Here is a 17,994-nt window from a genome sequence, read left to right as displayed (position 1 = left end):
CGCTTTGCTTGATGTGTTTCTCTAGGAGGAGACAACCAAATCCACAGAAGTTTGAAAGATGCTGGCGCAATTCAGCAGTGCCAGGCTCTACTACAGCAGGAGCAATCAATTTTATATATTTATACATATATATAACATATATACAATATATATTTTATATTTATATATTTATATATCCATATACCTTATGCATTTTTCACTATTCACTACTGAATATTCACCATTCCCTATATTCACAACATTCACTATTGTGGTTGCATATGGATGGAAAATTGTCTTATTTCATTACTGCTGGTTCTTCATAAGTCAAATTGAGCTTTTTTAGGACTTTCTTTTACATCAGAAAACCTGCAGTTTGTCTAATATCAGATTATTTTTAAAATGGCATGAGAGTAAGAATGGCTGAGAATGAGGACAAAGTGCCATATACGGTGAATCCTCAAAAAAAAAAAAAGAAGAAAAACCCCACACAACGAAGCCATATGAAATTCCTGAATCTTGAAGAACACTTCTACCAGAAAAATTCAAAACCCTATGTCCTACAGCACTTCCCTTGATGCTTTCAGGTTCTTCTCCATTAATAAGACCCCAAAATAATTAGTAAGACTCCAAGCGAGTCGCAGTAGTCAGTGATTCGGGCTCACCGAAACAGCAAGATGCTTCTTGCCAGCAACCCCCAGACAGCTTTAGCAATCGTCCAGATGTTTTTCCACAAGCTTGAGGAGCAATGTGAAACACATTTTGTAGGGTTTACCATCTCTTCAAACCCTCGTGGGGGAGAGGACACGGCAGAGCCACGCAGCCTGCGTGCTGCTCCCCAGCGCAGGCGAATGAGTCAGTGTCAATATCGAGTCCCAAAATAAGACGCTGCATGTTCACAGCAACTGCTTGAAGTGGCATTTTATTTACTAGGGCTAGAGTCAATAAAACCTGCAATGATTTAATGAGAACAAATTCTGTTTGGGACGGAGTCGGTTCGGGGCTTCCACGCAGGAGGGGACCTCAGGCAACGAGACCGGGACTGAAGAGCTGCTGCAGAGCAAATCAAAATGAGAATAAATGTTGAAAAAAACACAACACGGGCAGCACGTGGACTTCTACAGCACATCCTAGTACTTCCTAAGGGCACAGATATGCCGGGACTGTTTGTCTGCATCGCCTTGAATCCTTTAATTGCCTTTAAAGGATCGATAACGTGGGTTTAGGAGGCCTGCAGCAGCAATTTGAAGCTCCCTAGGAATATTAAAGGAGGCTGATGTAAAGGTGCAGATCTAACAGCAACGTGTCTCCTTTGTGTTTGCAGTCTGGGGTGCTCCTTCCTGTTGTTAGACAACTCCTGGACAAGAAAACACCGAGTTTGCCACCAACGCAACTCATCCTCACATTCGTAATCTCTTTCCAAGCCGCTCCATGCCTCGTTTTTTGATATTCGACACATGACAAGGTGGCAAGGGAAAAAAAAAGGGAAAAGCTGAAAAATTAATTTACAGCAGTGAAATATCCTCTGGCAGTCACGACGAACATCACTCATGGCACTCGCAGTGGGGCTTCGCCACATAACGGTCAACTCTTGTGTCCTTCATGGGTTTTGTTTGTTTTTTACATTGAAGTTAAAAGCTAAAACCATTACTTCACTGGAAGCGTGCTCTCTAATTCTTCCCCAAACAGCAGTGAAATGTGGGGTCTCATCCCTACGCCTAGCTATTTTTGACTCAAATGTGCCTTGTATCACTTACTCCAATTCCAAGAACATTGTAGAGTTGGTAAAACAAAACATTACTTGTTCCATCTCTTTTTACAACACCTTTTTTTGGTGTTTCAAAACTTCCTTATACTCTAGACAAAGCATGTCCCTATTTCTTCAAATACATTTTTCAGTCTTAATTTGTAACCTGGTTACTTTCCTTGCCCTTGATTTTCATTGCTCTACTCTGGTCTCTCTTGAGTTGGGCCAAATCTTCCTCGAAAGGTAGGAGCCAACACTTGAAAGACCTTCCTCGGATTTTTGAGGCTGATTTTGAACTTCCAGCACTGCTGGTAGACCCACCTGCCACCATTCCTGGGTCAGCATCAATTAAATCAGCAATTTAATAGCATGGGTCCCACTCCATACACAAATGATGATGATAAAAAATACTGGATTAGGGACAGGCCCTATGAAGCTTCATTCATTTTAACAAAAAAAAACAGCACAAACACATATTTGATATCTACATGATTTGCCGAATGGCTTTTATCACCCTTTTGTGGTTTTATCCAGACCACATTTTCCTAGCATGCGTGTTAGACCACCACGAGGATCAGCAAGCTCCCCGAAGTTGCTCCAGCACCTTCCCTATTTAAGAACGTTAATCTGTACAGAAAAGAAAGAAAAAAGTAGTAAGAAAAAAAGCGTATGTCCAACTATCATGAATCTGTTTTTTTTAACACTTCCATTTGTTGCTCCAAAGCTTTTCTAGGAACTTCAACCAACCACAGTGATGCATAACTTCAAAACTCATAGATTCATGGAACCATTAGGGTTGGAAAAGAGCTCCAAAACCATCCCTGGTCCAACCATCCCCATACCACCACTGTCACCCACTAAACCATGTCCCCAAGCACCAACTCCTCAGCCTTTTGGAAGAGGGAGCGCTACCAAGCTGAGCTTTCCAAGCCAAAACTCACAGCTTTAATGGGGGAAGCGACCTGATGCTGAATGCTCTGCAGCCAAGCTGACTGGACCCAGAGCCAATTCGTGTTTATTTATCAAAGTAGCCTCTAATCTACTGTATTCCTGACCTTATATCAAGCCAAGATCTCTGTGAAATAATATAACAACTCGGGGATTAATAGCAGCCAATCTACCTGTGATGCTCTAGTTCACCTGGCAACAAATAAATGTTGGAAGTTTCTCTACCTGCATATATCCATTATTAAGAGCACCCTAACAGGCTATTTCAATAAAAATTAAGTGATAAAATTGTGTCCTAGCAGGCTTCCAACTGTTTGCTTTCTCTCTGTCTTCAGCTCCCAAATTCCAAGAATATACAACTCATGCCATAACAACGCCACAAGGCAGTAGTTGCAACGCTTCTCCAATATTGTTCAGTCCAAAGGGAGGGTTTTCTCTGCACAAGATGCACATGCAGCAACAGAAAATATCAACGTTTACACTTCCAGACACATGTAGAAGAGGCTGGGAAAATCTAACTCGATCTTCCTGCCCATGAGCTTATGCTGCCTTCCGAGCGAGTCTCTTGAAAGAAGAGGGTTTGAGAAAACCCGAACAAATGCTACCTTTACGATGAGGCACCGTGTCCGTAACTAAACAGCTCATAACCCTGAGAAAGTTAAAAATTAGAATAAAACTAGCTAAAAAATGATCAAGCTAAGCATTCATCTGTGGAAGTCATTTTTTCTTTCTAAATTACACACTTCAAATCGCTAAACTAGAAGTACGTTGCCATTCAGAAACATTCCTGGCTATTCTTAAGGCCTTTTTCTAAAAATGTCTAGGTTGATGCAAAACTTACTGCATGGTCCAGTGGGATTTCGATGTGGTTTTCCTCCTGCATCCACTGCCATGCAGAGGTAGGGCTGATAGACCAAGAGCCACCAGGAGCTCCAACACGCCGAGCAAGCTGCCGTCCCCCCTCGCCAAGACCACAAACCCAACAGGCTGAACAAAATTACCCCCCAGTCCTCAAATTTGAAATGAGTGAAACCACTAAATTTTTTTTTTTTAGTCTTCCAAATACAAGGATTGTCTTAAAGGAGCTTGTGTTTAGACTACAGGCAGTTACTCTTCCCTATACTTGTACTAACTTTGTCTAGATTGGGAAATTCTTCAAAAACCTAAATGGAGAGTCCTTTTTCGTAGCTGCCTTCCTTACGGTCCCTATGAAATTGTCAGAAGAACCTCAGATTATCTCTAAGAAGTTGTGAAGGCTCCAGAATAGCACCTGTATGTGTGGCTGATGGCAGATTAACAGCTCTGCAGAAGAAATTGGTTTGCATCTTGGTCAAAAGCCTGTGTTTCTGGAGCAAATCCCCACTCCTAACAGATTGAGCAAAGTCCTGTGGAGTGTTTCTGAATGGCTTTGCAAAGTTTTGTGTAAGGCAGATGTTTTTACCCTAGCACCACAATGGACAGTAAAGCTTTTAGCAGTGTTTGTTTTGTAATTTTAAGGAATCTAAAAAGTGAGGTTGCCCAAAGCCCCATCCACGTCCCGATGCAAAAGACAGCCTCCAAAATCCATTTAGCAGTCCATGAACATTCAGCATGGAGAAACGCAGAATCAATTAGGTTGGAAAAGACCTTCAAGATCATCAACCATCAATCCAACCATCAACCCGACCTACCGAGTGCCGTCACCAGACCATGCATCTCTTAAATGCCTGCAGGGATGGGGGCTCCTCCACTGCCCTGGGCAGCCAAGCCCAGAGCTTGAGTGATGAGGAGTTTTTGATGGATTGAACCAAGAACATGAAGTCACTGCTAACCACCTCTTTTTTCTGTATGTACAGGTCTGATTGCTAGCGTTAATTCAACACAAAGCTTCTCAACCTGCCACAGAGCTCTGGAAAAGCAGGACGCAGCATCTTCAGCTGTGCAAAGTGAAATCAAACACCACGTGTAACAGTGAGTGTAAAAAATCAGTCGTATTTTTCACTCAAAAGAGCAACTTTCACACTTAGTGGACCCACTGGTCCTCTTGAGCACCTCATCTGAGCAAGTACAGCCTGGGAAGGAGGCAAGGGGATGGGACAAATCTTTCCTCACCATCATTTTCTGCTGTCTTAAGAGATATAAACCAAAAGCACAGAGGTCCTGTTATTTAACATGAGTTTGAAGGCGCACGATGCAGGGTTTGAAGCGGCACTGCTGTCGGGTGGAAATACTTCTCTTCCCTGCATAACCTTCTGTTATAACACCTGAGAAATACCACCTGAAGCCCTACGGGCTCCTGAAATGCTGGCTGCCTCCCTCCTCTGCACTCGAGGGGCAGCTTCATGCTGCTGGAGAGAAAAGCATCGCGATCGAGTTGCTGTGGGAAAGAGCAAAGCGTCACTGATGACCGAAAACCCAACGGCTTCTCGTATTCTCACCTTCCCTGTGCTTATCTCCACGAGTTCCGTTCTGCAGAGTGAGACCACAACCTGGCACTTCCTAGTTTTGTCCCGTGTGAGGATTTGGTGTATTTTTCAATTCCTAATTTCCTGTAATTCACTTCTCGGGCGGCTGACGAAGTGTGGCACTCAGCTTCACCTCCCGCAACGTTTCTGTCTGGGGGAGGGATGCGGCCACGTCCCCCCCAAAAAACAGGAGGCTGGACAGGATCCCGTAGGCACAGACTGAAGTGGGGCGTGAGGAATGATGCTATAACCACCTCACCTGCCTGATGGAGGAGAGAAAAGCCTCATCATCCTGCCAGCAAAATGCCTCCAAAGGCATCGGTCTGCACCAGCGGGCAGCTGCCCCGCACCAACGCCTTCAACACCGCCACCAGAATCGCTGTCGGGTTCACATCATTTGTTAAAGAAAGTAGCAAAAAGGTTAAAGCAGCTTTGTACGCCCCAAATATGATAACCCATCCGCACAGCTCTCCCACCCACGGTAATTTCAGTCTGTCATGATCCACGCGGCTTTCTTTTTTTTCCATCTAAAAAAGGAAATGCTTTCTTCACCAAAAAAAAATAACATATTTATAATCTAACCAAACCCTTTTTAGAAGAGACTGGTCAAGCGATGCTGCCAGCAAGCCTTACCCGTGCCTCGTTTGGGAAGGAACCTGCAAAATCCAAATTTTTGCTTGCAAACTGTGCCGGCTGCCTGATGGCAGGGAAGTGGTGGAGAAGAGGACAAACCCATTCTCGCAGCACGAGCAGGTTCAAGTGTGGTTTTTTGGAAGCAAATCTGTGGTATTGTCAATCCTAGGATATTTTCTGGGAGGTGAAACTAAGCCTGGCTCATGTGGATGCAGAGAAAAAATAAGCAAAAAGAGAACTGCACAAGAATAAAAACTGCGACACCAGAGGGGACATGAAAAATATGACAAGCCACAGTAAACCTCATCTTCCCTAATATACATATTTTCTTCCATTATTACACTAAAGTGCAGAAAGATGCTAAAAGATTGTAAAATAAAGGCTGGAAACTTCATGGAAAGAGGATGACAAAACTACACACTGGTAAAGTCATCCACAGGGAGAAATTAAGCAACAATGAAAACGGACTCGTTAGCAGAACATACAGATTGCAACACAGGGAATTTTAAGAAAATTGTTGGAAAATACATGTGATAGCAAAAGTAGTGTGTTTGTCGGGGAAGTTCAGCTAGGGAAAATTCCATTTTGCTTCCACTTGATCACAAGGTTACAGAACACGTGTGGCTGAATCTCATTGTGACAAAACACAGAGTTTCAGGATGAAATTAAATAAGTGGAAAATTCAAATTAAAGCAGGCTTTAAAAGCCTGCAAGCGCAGCATCGCAGAAAGATGAAAATATTCTAATAACTTCACTTACTGTTTCAGACTACAACTAAAATGCAGAATTATGAACTAAGCAGTGTAAGACCTTAACCAAAATTAAACTCGTCAATCTTCAGTTAATTTAAAGACGTGATAAATATAGAAAGAGCGTAAAATTAAGAACAATAGTTTAAGAGACTCAGTGGAGAGAAGGGCAGTGATAATACCTGTTAAACTAAATATTTATATTAGCAAATGCAGCTGATTTGCACCAAAGTCAGTGGTTACAAAGTAAAGAAAGTGAATGCACAGCAGTCTGCAAGTGAAATTATCTGACGTGTTGATTAACAACCCTCACAGCTATCAGGTTGTAGGAGCACGCAGACAGCTTACTGCAGCCCAAAGACTTCGCTCAGTCCTCAAAGCACTTCTTGTGGTTTGGGAATTACCAGCAATCTAAGTCAGCTGTACTTTGTACCTGAAAAGCTGCTCAGTTCATAGAATCATTAGGGTTGGAAAAGCCCTCCAGGATCATCTGCTCCAACCACCCCCTCCCACCAATGTCACCACCAAGCCCTGTCCCCAAGCACCACGTCCAACCTCTCCTTGAACACCCCCAGGGACGGGGACTCCCCCACCTCCCTGGGCAACCCGTCCCAAGGCCTGACCGCTCTTGCTGAGCAGAAATGGCTCCTCATTGCCAACCTGAGCCTCCCCTGGCACAACTTGAGGCAACAAGCACAGCTACACCCAGCCCGTGCAGGGCAGGCCGTGTTTTGTCCCACAGACCTCTTTTCCTTCACCAGCAAAGCTGCCACAGAGCTGCCACTCGGCGTGCTCACCATCTGAACCCGGCACAAGAAACCTCCTAGATATCTTACTCCTAAAAAAGCCGTTTTCCTCCCCAAACGGCGCCCCTCAAGGTGGGCAGTGCGCAGCTGGGCAGGGAGGTGCTCACACAAGGAGCCCGTCCTGCTGTGCTGGGGATTTCTGTTTCGGTGGGGATGGAGGAGGCAGCCCAGGGATGTGGGCCAAAGGCCGGGCTGGTGTCAGCTTTCCCAGCCAGCGCCGGCCTCCGGGAGAGCCTCAGCCCTGTGGGCAGCGAGGTCCCAGCCCCGCACCGCACATCCCACACGGGCACCCGGGGCTGGGTCCTCAGCTGCCTCAGCACCCCAAACGTGGGGCTCGTTGGTCTAGGGGTATGATTCTCGCTTAGGGTGCGAGAGGTCCCGGGTTCAAATCCCGGATGAGCCCTTCTCTTTTAGGACACCAAGGCCACAACAGCATCCGAGGTGCTCGTCCCCCTGGGCTCTGCTCTGCTGAGGCCGCCCCTCGAGTGCTGGGTTCAGCTTTGGGCCCCTCACTCCCAGAAGGACATCGAGGCCCTGGAGCCTCTGCTCACAGGGAACCAGGGCCAGGAGCAGAGGGAACGGCCTCGAGTTGTGCCAGGGGAGGCTCAGGTTGGCAATGAGGAGCCATTTCTGCTCAGCAAGAGCGGTCAGGCCTTGGGACGGGTTGCCCAGGGAGGTGGGGGAGTCCCCGTCCCTGGGGGTGTTCAAGGAGAGGTTGGACGTGGTGCTTGGGGACAGGGCTTGGGGGTGACATTGGTGGTAGGACCAGATGATTTTGGAGGACTTTTCCAACCCTGATGCTTCTGGGATTCAGCAATTGAACAGCACTCACTTCCAAGTCCTCTCCCAACTTACTTTCCTCTGGCTAACCCCACAGACACACTGGAGGCAAGGTTTGCCACCGCCCGTCAACCCTGGTTGTGCACAGATCAGTAAAGGAATTAACTGGGCTGAAAGCGCTGCTTCAGCCACGAAATGTCACCTGTGGAGCAATATTTCAGTAAGAATGTACTAGAAGTGTCATTACGAATGGTAAACATGACAGAGATGATCACCCACAATTTTTTAACAACAAATGAAGAGGATTCGCCTTGGCTGGACTTCCATCCAAGTGGTTTTTCTGAAGAATCTCCATTCATGTAAGGAGGTCGCAGAATGACAAAATGCTTTGGAAATGGTTGGAAGGGACCTTAAAGTCCATCTAATTCCAACCCCTGCCTTCCCTCAGCCCAGGCTGCCCCAAACCCCATCCAGCCTGGCCCCAAGGCTGGGAGATCCCACTGGAGATAACAACCAGCCTGGCTGTGTTCTACAGGGAAATACAAGAGAACCTAAGAAGCTCCAGAAATATAATTTCAGGAGAAACGCTGCCAAGGACAAATAAATGTTTCCAGCCCCTGGTCTGCTGTGACAGCTGATCTGCAGGCTGGTATGAGCAGATAAACTGGGTTCACAGGCCTTTAAGAATGAAAAAAGAAGAAAATGCAAGTATTGATTCCTTCCCTTAACTCCAAACTTCGTTACGTTATCAGTCGGAGCAACGCTCTGTGGATTACCTAGGTCAGCTCAAATTTTCGCAATTTGTGTTTTTTTTTTAACACCAGCAGAAGTTTCTTCAAGCTTTCCAGCTGAGATAAGACGAGAAATGACATTACCAAGAACCTTTAACCCATGGTTTGCTGCTCCAGTAGTTCATGGCTGAGATGCCACCACTGAAACTCTCAGCGTTCATACCCCAAGATGCCAGAATAGAGCCTAGGTTTCCCAAGGCTTCCTAAAAAAACTGAATTTTCTGCTTTTGGGCTGAATATAAAAAGCAGCCTTGGCAACCCAGCTTGCTGCTCCTCTCGCGTTGGTGGCTGCCCCTGCCATGGCAGCAGCACGGGCAGTGGGGCTGTGTCCACAATAAAAAAAGCATACAAACAAAAACCCAAAACAACCCAAAAAAGGACAAAAAACCTCCACGGCCCAGGATACAGGTGTTAAAGCACTCATTAAGCGCAATATCCGTCTACTAGAAATTGTTTTTTTCTCTGAAGTTATAACGCAAGCCAAATCTTGGAAGAGCTGCCAAGAGAACCCGAGTTCAACTCAGCTTGACTTCATTCACATAAAACCCCCTCCTTCCTGCTCATTTACAAAAGAAGTAGACAGGAACAATTGAGAAAAAAAAACATCGAGCTCATCTCCGCACAGAAAAAACGGCTTGAAAAAAGGGAAAATTGGTGCTCAGGCAGCTACAGCATGACCCCGTCCCATCTCACGTGGAAACTCCACTTTTACCTGACATTTTTGGGCATTGTTTTCTGCTTTCCGAATGGGTCCCGTGGTTAATTTTACATCGCCAGGCACCTGCAGCGCCCGACTTTGCTGGTTTTGAAAAATCTTTGATTTTTTGGCTAATTCCCAAGTCTGCTTCCAAGGCAGGTCAAAGAGAAAGGAAGCAGGCAGGACTGAAATCAGTCGGTAAAATCACTCCAGGACTGTCTGCATCAACCTCACCTGGGCTCAAAGTTGGTTCTAAACAATCAAAGTTAATCTTGTTTACCTGTGTAAACCAGCGAGGTCTGAACTTACCACAAACGGGACATTGAAAAGTCTATGACGGTAAGAAAAAACGCTCGTTTTTAACTTAAAATTGCCTGAGCAGAGGACTGAAATGAGGTACTTGGAAACATTATTTCACGGACACTCACACCAGCAGCAGAGAGCACCCCGGACTCTTGGAGAAGCCAATTTATTGCAAGGTTCTTCTTCGGTGATACATGGAAGTTCCCAATGATATTTTCAAAGCATTAATTTAAGAGATATCGATAGATATTGCCTCGGATTTTTCTACGTGGGTTCCTGTGGTGCCTGGGAGCACCACGACACCCTGAACGGGTCCGAACTCTGCAACGTCAGGGGCAGAAAAAACAAATGCAGTGACAAGACAGCAAATTTAAGATTAAAATTATATCTCAGGATTTACCTAATGTCAACCACAATGTGCAGGAGAGAATGAAAGCAGCATTGATCTCATCAGTGCCCATCAGCAGCACATTACCTGACATTTGGGATCACGCAGCGGTTACGGGAACTTAGAGTAATTCACGTTTCGGGATGTTCAGCCCTCACACACTCAAAGTCAAATCTTGCTGACTGCCTAATATCACTTTTTTTTCGCTCTTAGTGGCAGCTTTTCCTTTCCAAAGATTAGCGGCTACTATTTTTAAAAAAGATAAAGGGATTTAGTAAAAAGCATGCAGCTTCCAGAAGGGTACTTTAGGAGCAGCCTCATGCAAGGACACCTAAAAAACCACAAATTGTTCCTGGTGATAACGCACACGATGCCCAAGAGCTGGAGGGATGGGGACAGGGTGCTTGAGAAGATGTGGCTGCCAGCACCGTACGACTTCAGATGCTGTCTTCACTGCTAAAAAGGCATTCAGGAGACTTTCAGGGTGTAATCATGATAAGAGAGCCATAAAATTAGGGTTACCGTGCAACAGGGACACGGCAGCGACTGTCTACGTGCGTGGTGTTACCTGCAGCAACTACTAGAGTGGTGTCACTGCTGATCTAGCAGGTGTTTAAAAAGTAATTGCTCGAGGGCAGCAAGTTAACCTGTAGGAAAAAAAAACAACACAAGGAAAATAGAAATACTCCAGTCTTTGAACTAGAAATGGTGTTTTCCAGAGAGTGCTGTTAAATAGTTTGGGAAGGGGGATGAGAAGAAGCTCTGCTGGAACTCAGCTGTGGAGGTTCAAAGTTTTTAGGGGAAAAAAAATCTAGCAAGTTTAACACTGATACTTCAAGATGCACGGTGCAAAAATACCAGCACCCCCAAAGGGGAAAGGCCTTGGAAAATGAAAGATGAGTTGAGGGCAAAAACGGAACAGAAAGAATAAAGTAAAGGAAGGTGAATTTACTGGGTAATTCTGGAAACCAGGAGCCTGTTCAGAACTGAATCCAAAGCTACATGACCGAAACCACAGCTTGATGTAGAGCTGAGATGTGCTTTTAGGCTAAAGCAGTCACCAGAAATGATTTCACAATAATCCAAATAATCTCTATGAACAACCGCTCATATAAACACCAACTATACAACATTTCATTACTTTCCTCCCTTTTTTTTTTTTAAGCATTTTTTTTAATGTAATATTGACTTTAAGGTTACCAAACAGGCAGCCAAACGACCTCCCAGAGCCACGAGCAAATTCAGCTGGAAGGAACTGAACAAGGTTTGCAAAAAAAATACCGTGATGTTCATGCCCTGCTTCGCGTGGGTTTTTCATGTATTCGCCATAGGCTGTCGCTCGGAGAGATGCGAGCGACCTGCTCCCCGCACAGAGCAGCACAAAGCGCTAATTAACAGATGACAAAGTCATCTGCTTCTGTATTCCCCACCACTCCTCAAAGGAAAAGCATCTCGAACCCAAACGTAGGCTTCGTGGAAAAAGCCCCGAAAGGTTAAACAAAAACCTCTTCAGTCAAAACGCTTACAAGCCTTAAGACAGCAAGCTATAAATTATTAAGTAGCTTGTCTAATTGCTTCATGATGGCATCCAAGGCCTCCAGTTCCCCCTACCCCCACGTCCCAAGACGCAATTCCAGCTGGATGCACTTTCAACACAGACCATTATTCACCGGGGTCCGCGCTGATGTTAAAATGAGGTACCAGGGGTCAGGCTCGCAGCAATAAAACAAAGAGCAGGATTCCCATGCCCGCAGCACATCCTAAAGCGAGCGGCTCCATCAGCAAGCTGGCAACTGGAAAACCTAGGAAACCTCAGCGATAAGTGATGGAGAAAGCAGTTGGATTATACCAGACCCTCAGATTTTACCCCAAATTGAGCCGTGTTTGGAGAACGGCTCCGCTAAAGGCTGCTCGGAGCCACGTCTGCACATCAGAAGCTTAAAGCGAGGATTTGGGGACTTCCAGTCAAAGGACAAGAGAAACGAAAGAGAAATCACCCACCAGTCATTATGAAAAACACACGCAAAGCAGAAAGAACTGCAGGTTAAAAAAAAATCATACCCGGTTCATCAGCATGCGGGTTTTGCAGCTCACTGATTTATTAGTTTTTAAACAACACGGGCAGAGAGAGCACACACTGCACGGCTTGGAGTGTGCAAGCGCACTTTGCAGCTCAAGCAAAACATTTTTTTATTTTAAAAAAGGGCAGTAGTGAGTAACAGGCTTCATAATTTTGAATTATACATTAAGAAGCCATCCACAGAAAGACGTGCGGAGATGTTAACTGCTGAAGCAGGAGGCTTGGCTTGAAACTTCTCGTCTTGAGTTTGCAGCCGTTAAATATTCATTGTTTCCTGCCCAGCGTCTTTCGCTTTAACGCAATTATTTGTCATTATAGTGAAGTGCAGCTGAATGCTTTTCATGTCCTCTCCTGGGCACGGCAGCGGGTAAGCTGGCAGACCTCAGGCTAAGCGCTACTGACCTGCAGCTAACGGGAAGAGATCGGCCAGATCTTACCAAAGGATGGATAAATAGGGGAAGAAAAACAGCAGCAGAGCTCCACGCCCACTGAAATGTGGTGATTGTGCATCAGGGACGGGCAGGCAGCAGCACGGGGCAGCGAAGTGTGCAGGGATTTCTCAGGATCGTGGTGGGACCTGCAGCTGATGATGGACAGAGCATCTCCTAATCTCATCCTCTGCCACCGAAGAGCAATCCCAACAGCACCCTACGGGCTCAGGAAGAGTTAAAATCATCACGTCCTACGGGCTGAAAGCATCTCTTGCCTTTAATTGCTAGGGGAAGGCAAGGAATAAGCAACATCCCTCTTGATTCCTACCTTAGTAATGATCACTGAGCCAAATTGTTTTTAAAATGTACCAAAAAAACATCTTTTAGGATATAGGTATGGAAGTGACAGGCACTACAGAAGCACAACGATCAGGGCTGGCTCCCGTGCCTTTCATGGCAAAAAAAAAAAAAAAGAAAAAGAAGAGCAGGGAAGGGTTTGTTTTGCTTTGCCATAAGGCAGCAATCGAAACTCAATCTGTGCGCGCCGAGACGCTCTCGGTGCAAAGGTTGACGTGCGATGAATCGTGGCACCCACAGGGTTTGTCCTTCCTGCGCCCCGGCTGTCAGGAGATCCAGGAATGAGATTTTTCCCCGCAGAAGGCAGAAAAGGGCGGAGGGAGAAGCAGACCAGGTCTTGGGATGCAGCACTGGCAGGGGGAGCGGCCGCAGCACCCTGCTCTCCTTCCCCCCGCTACCAACCCAATTGTTTAATGAATTGTTTTACGCAGGTGAAAGGGACCATTAGGAAACATCAGACACCACTTAATTTATCATTTATACAAGGACGAATGCAAATCGTTTTAAGGTTCGGGGTGGCGTTGTGTGTTTTTTTTTTAATTATTATTCCCACACCCCTGATTAATATTCATGAGGATAATTCCACAAAGGCGGTTCGAAAAACGGAGGCAGCCTGAAAACAGAGCCGTGGTCCGGCAGCGAGAGGAAATTCTCTTCCCCCTCCCATCCCCGGCTCGAGACGGGGATTTAAACCCAAGGCAAACATTGCCCAAAGGATGGGGTTTATAATATTTTAATCGAGTTATTCATTACACAAAGATAAGGCTGTGGCGGAGCAGATAACGCCGCACAAAGGCTAAGTTCATTTGTTCTGGACAGGTGGCCGGGCTGCAACCCAGCGCCGGCATCCCAAGCCCGCCCACAATAGCACTAAAGACGATTATGCAAATGCTCCCCCTTCCCCTGCTATTTTCCCAGGAACGGGGAGAAGGGGGCTCCGTGTGGAAGAAGCGATTGTTTCCCACTCATGTGGAAAACAAACGGAGAGAAAGAAGGGAGGCAACGTGGAGCGGGAGGTAGCGTCGCGCGCCCTCCCTACCCCGCATCTCCGAACGCCGGCAGGGATCCCGATGGGGTCGGGATTTCCACAGCCCAGCATGGCCCGCAGGGGTCAGACGCAGAGTTCAGAGCCCAGGAAATGGATTCTTCATTGGGCATTTTTTCCCTTGTGTTCTGCCGCGGGACAAAGCGGTTTAAAGGTGGTACCTCTGCTTCGCTCGCCATCCATCACGCCACCGTGAATGGCGCGGGCAAGGCAAAGCTGCCTCGGGGGAGCCCGCAAGGGATGAGCAGCCGCCTTCGAGCTATCCAGGAGCCCCAGTGTGGTCAGGATTTTATGCTCCGCCAGGATTTTTTCCACCTTGGTATCCAGGAGTAGATAAAAAATCACAAAACCGAAGCGTGTGCTCGAGGGCTTTGCTCCAGCCCCGCAGTGGTCTTCAATTCGAACCTGGTTGTACTGAAACACAGCACCTCACACCACGGTACGGACTAGTTTAATTTGAAATTTACTCTTAAAAAGCATGAAAAAGTTTCTTACGTTTCAAGCACAAGCCTCAAAGCCTGTGGTTTGTACCTGGAGGCTTAAAGAGCAATTCCTCTTCCACTTCTCACCACGCCACGCAGGCTTTTTCCAGTTCCAGCACCGTAAGTCGTAATCATAAAAATAACAGCTACCTCCTAGCCCTGGATCTTTTACTTTTAAAAGCACAGATTTTCAAAATTTAGGGTTTTTTTATGCTTTTTTATGGCTTCACCTTCACAACTGCTAACCCAGCGGGCAGTTTCCCAAAGCACACGTGCCCTGCTTCCACGCTTTGCTGGGGGTTTCTTTCCAGCTCTGATCCCGAGCTCTTCCCCGTTGGGATGACGACAGCTGAAAGTCTTCATTCGTGCTGATTTTCGGTTCGCCAGAGTTTCTTGGCAGCTCCTGCCATTGCTTTAAAGTGATAAAATCCCCCTTCCACAACTGATATTATTGCTACTTGTCCTCATTCAACAGGATTTACAAATTGAAGCGCCGAGTGAAGACTCGTACCCACATGCTCATCCTATGTGCACGGCCTCAGTCCCTCCTGCCTGCCCGTAATCACTCCGCGGTGATTTCCACACTCCTCAGGATTTTTTGCTCTTCCTTTTTTCCCAGATGATCAAGCACTTTGCACTTCCATCAACTCTCCCATTTGTCTCCTTCTTTTTTTAGGGAGCTCCCCCAGGATCGGCCCACCAGTTGGCTTCTGGGCGCTTTGTAGATCTTCCAAGCATCTTTCATCTCCTCCTTTTTGGTGTGCTCATTCTCAATTATTACCGCTCTTCCAGCACCAACATCTTCAGTTCCAGTGCCCCAATCCTCTCACCTTGTCATACAGCTCAGCTCAGGCTCCTCTCTCCATTCATCCCCTACCCAAAAAGGGTATTTCCATTTTCAACACCAGCAAACTTCTCTTTTTTTTTTCTTTTTTTCTTCTTTTCTTCCCCCCTCCAACTTCTAACGCTTTCCAGCCCGGCAGCTCCTCATTCTTTACCCACCTCTATGGCTTTGTCTTGGCCCACTAACACGAAACTCCAGCAGCCATTCCTATCATCTCATTTTTTATGCTGTTCCACGGCTCTTCACCATTCATTTCTTCTTTCACCGGCGACAAAATTCCTCCCCCCGAACCTCTTTGTTTTCTCTCCTGTATCTGGCTCTTCCCATCTGTGCTTATCGTAGATCTTCGCTCTTGACACTTTTTTGGGTTGCTCCTCGCTTCGCTGATGCCAGCACTGACTCGAGCTCAGGAGGTAATTCTGGGAGAGAGGAAGCCTTCGACAGCCTGAGGAACGTGCCCTGATTTACCGCGAGCTCTGCCCGGAGTTATCAATTATTGCTCGCCCTCCCGTGCAACTGATTGAGATTTTAAAGGACAGAAATTATTTGGGGACTGAGCCACACACTTTCACATGTAAATAATCAGGAACTTCAGAGAGTCTTAAAGAGGTGAGCACAAGTATGGCCACGAAATAAATCATATTTCGTATTTTAATTCAAGCACGCCTTCAGGCTATGGCAATATCGGTATTGTTCTGGGGGTTATTTCTACATATTAGAGAGATTTTTGCATATTAAACCTGGGAGTACATGACTGTACATAACAAGAGTCCTGTTCTACTCTTCATTTAGTAGATTTTATGTATTATTGCTGGTCTTTTTTATAGGAATATAGAAATACGTAGACAGAGAGGCAAAGAGCATTTAGAATAACTGGACCGTGCTTGGGGCATCCCAGCAGATCAGGCTCTCGATGACGACACTTTCTCCCAAAAACAGTAGAAAAGAACACACTTAAAAATAGGAAAGGTAGCACTAATAAGGATTTTAACAATTTCTCGTTTCAAACAAGATCCAAATAGCCACTTTTCTTATTCGATTCGTTATGCACACACCTGAGAGGAAGCACCTTTTCCACATTTTTAGGCACACAAAAAACCTTACGATTAATTTAGCATGCGATTAAGGTATGTTCATCAGCTCCTTGTTTCTCTGCAGGCCTCTAGCCCAATATTTTCTGTCCAGCTATGTCGATAGTGGCACCATTCATTACTCAAAGGTTTCTGCTGCAGACCAAAGTCCTGGTAAATAAAAGCTTTGGAGGCACTGCGAGATGAGTCATGTTTGAGTTTCCACCCGTTACAGGTAACTCAGCTCATTCATTCTTAAAATATTTTTGCTCCTCGGGTATTATCTGGAGTCGGGGAGAGAAAATTCTTCGCTACAAGCCGTAGGGAGAAGAGGAAAAAGAAATTCATTGTAAATAATCAGCTGCTCCTGGGAGACAGAGACATTGCAGTGTGCCAAGTCAAATTAATCCCAGACACAAAGATCTGAATAAAGCTTTAAAGCTGAGATAAAGCAGGGAAATTAAATAGATCACTTAGAGAAATAAAACTAACCTCATTCGGTACTGTATTTTACACACTGGCCAATGTGTGCCTAAAATCCAAAGTTTCTGGAAGGGGAAACGCTCTTCACATGAATGCCCGAAGCCGAAAAGAAGAGAGCACTGTACATGGAGAGCGGGGAATGCAGATGGGCTTTCTGAAGTCTTGTTTTAAGCAAATGCATCAAGCACAAATTTCTCATAAGAAAAGCCAACAAAATCTGGTTTTGAAAGATCTGAAATAGAATCAGAACCAAAGCGAAGTGCATTCATATTGAAATCAGCATTGCCAGATAATAGATTTCCGAAGAACCACTTCCATTTAGCCTCCAGCGAGCTTCAAATTTGCAGTCTGGTCTCATCCCTCCACTCAAGCCTTTCTTTATCACATTTTCATTTTGACTCCTTGGTCTTTAAATAAACGCTGTGTTTCTCAACACAAGATGTCAAAGTCGGCCCTGACGGAACTTAATTAACTTCTCCGGGGGTGCGTCATTAGAAAACATTTAGATTTTGTTGCACATTTCCATAGTGCTTTGCAAACAGAGAAGAAAACAGATTTCCTACCTGGAAGCGCTTGCGCCACAACTAAACCAGCAATAACTGGGGGAAGCATAATTAATTGCAAACGGGAAGGTGCAGAAGCTGGGCTGTGCTCTGGGGGCACAGAACGGTGGCCACCGAAGGCTAAAAAACAGTCGAGAAATTGAGGAAAGCGAAGGAAAAAAAAACACAGAGGCAAGTTAACAGGCAAGGGCATGACACTTCAGAGCCTCACAAACAAGGAGCTTAACTGTAATGCGGTGAAGGACAGAAAAACACTCGTGCTCGGAACAAAGAAAGTAGAGGAATCTGTCTATGTTCCCGTGGGATGACTTGAACAAAAACTGTCTTTCCTTTCAGCTGCTAAACGAGGAGTAAGATGTTCGTGCTTCAGATGA

General features: G+C 45.7%; 1 protein-coding gene and 1 non-coding gene across 3 annotated transcripts in view; one reads left to right on the top strand and one right to left on the bottom strand.

The window, feature by feature from the left end:
* Positions 1-17,994, bottom strand: part of FCHSD2 (FCH and double SH3 domains 2) — a 138,075-nt gene that overhangs the window by 72,412 nt on the left and 47,669 nt on the right. The gene's annotated exons all lie outside the window — the stretch shown is intronic.
* TRNAP-AGG (transfer RNA proline (anticodon AGG)) lies at positions 7,638-7,709 on the top strand. Its single transcript has one exon. It is a non-coding gene; the product is annotated as a tRNA-Pro (tRNA).

This window comes from Anas acuta, chromosome 1 (genome assembly GCF_963932015.1).
Source record: "Anas acuta chromosome 1, bAnaAcu1.1, whole genome shotgun sequence".
Classification (NCBI taxonomy): Eukaryota; Metazoa; Chordata; class Aves; order Anseriformes; family Anatidae; genus Anas; species Anas acuta.
Note: the sequence above shows the minus strand (reverse complement) of the source record. Positions and strands in the feature narration are given on the sequence as shown.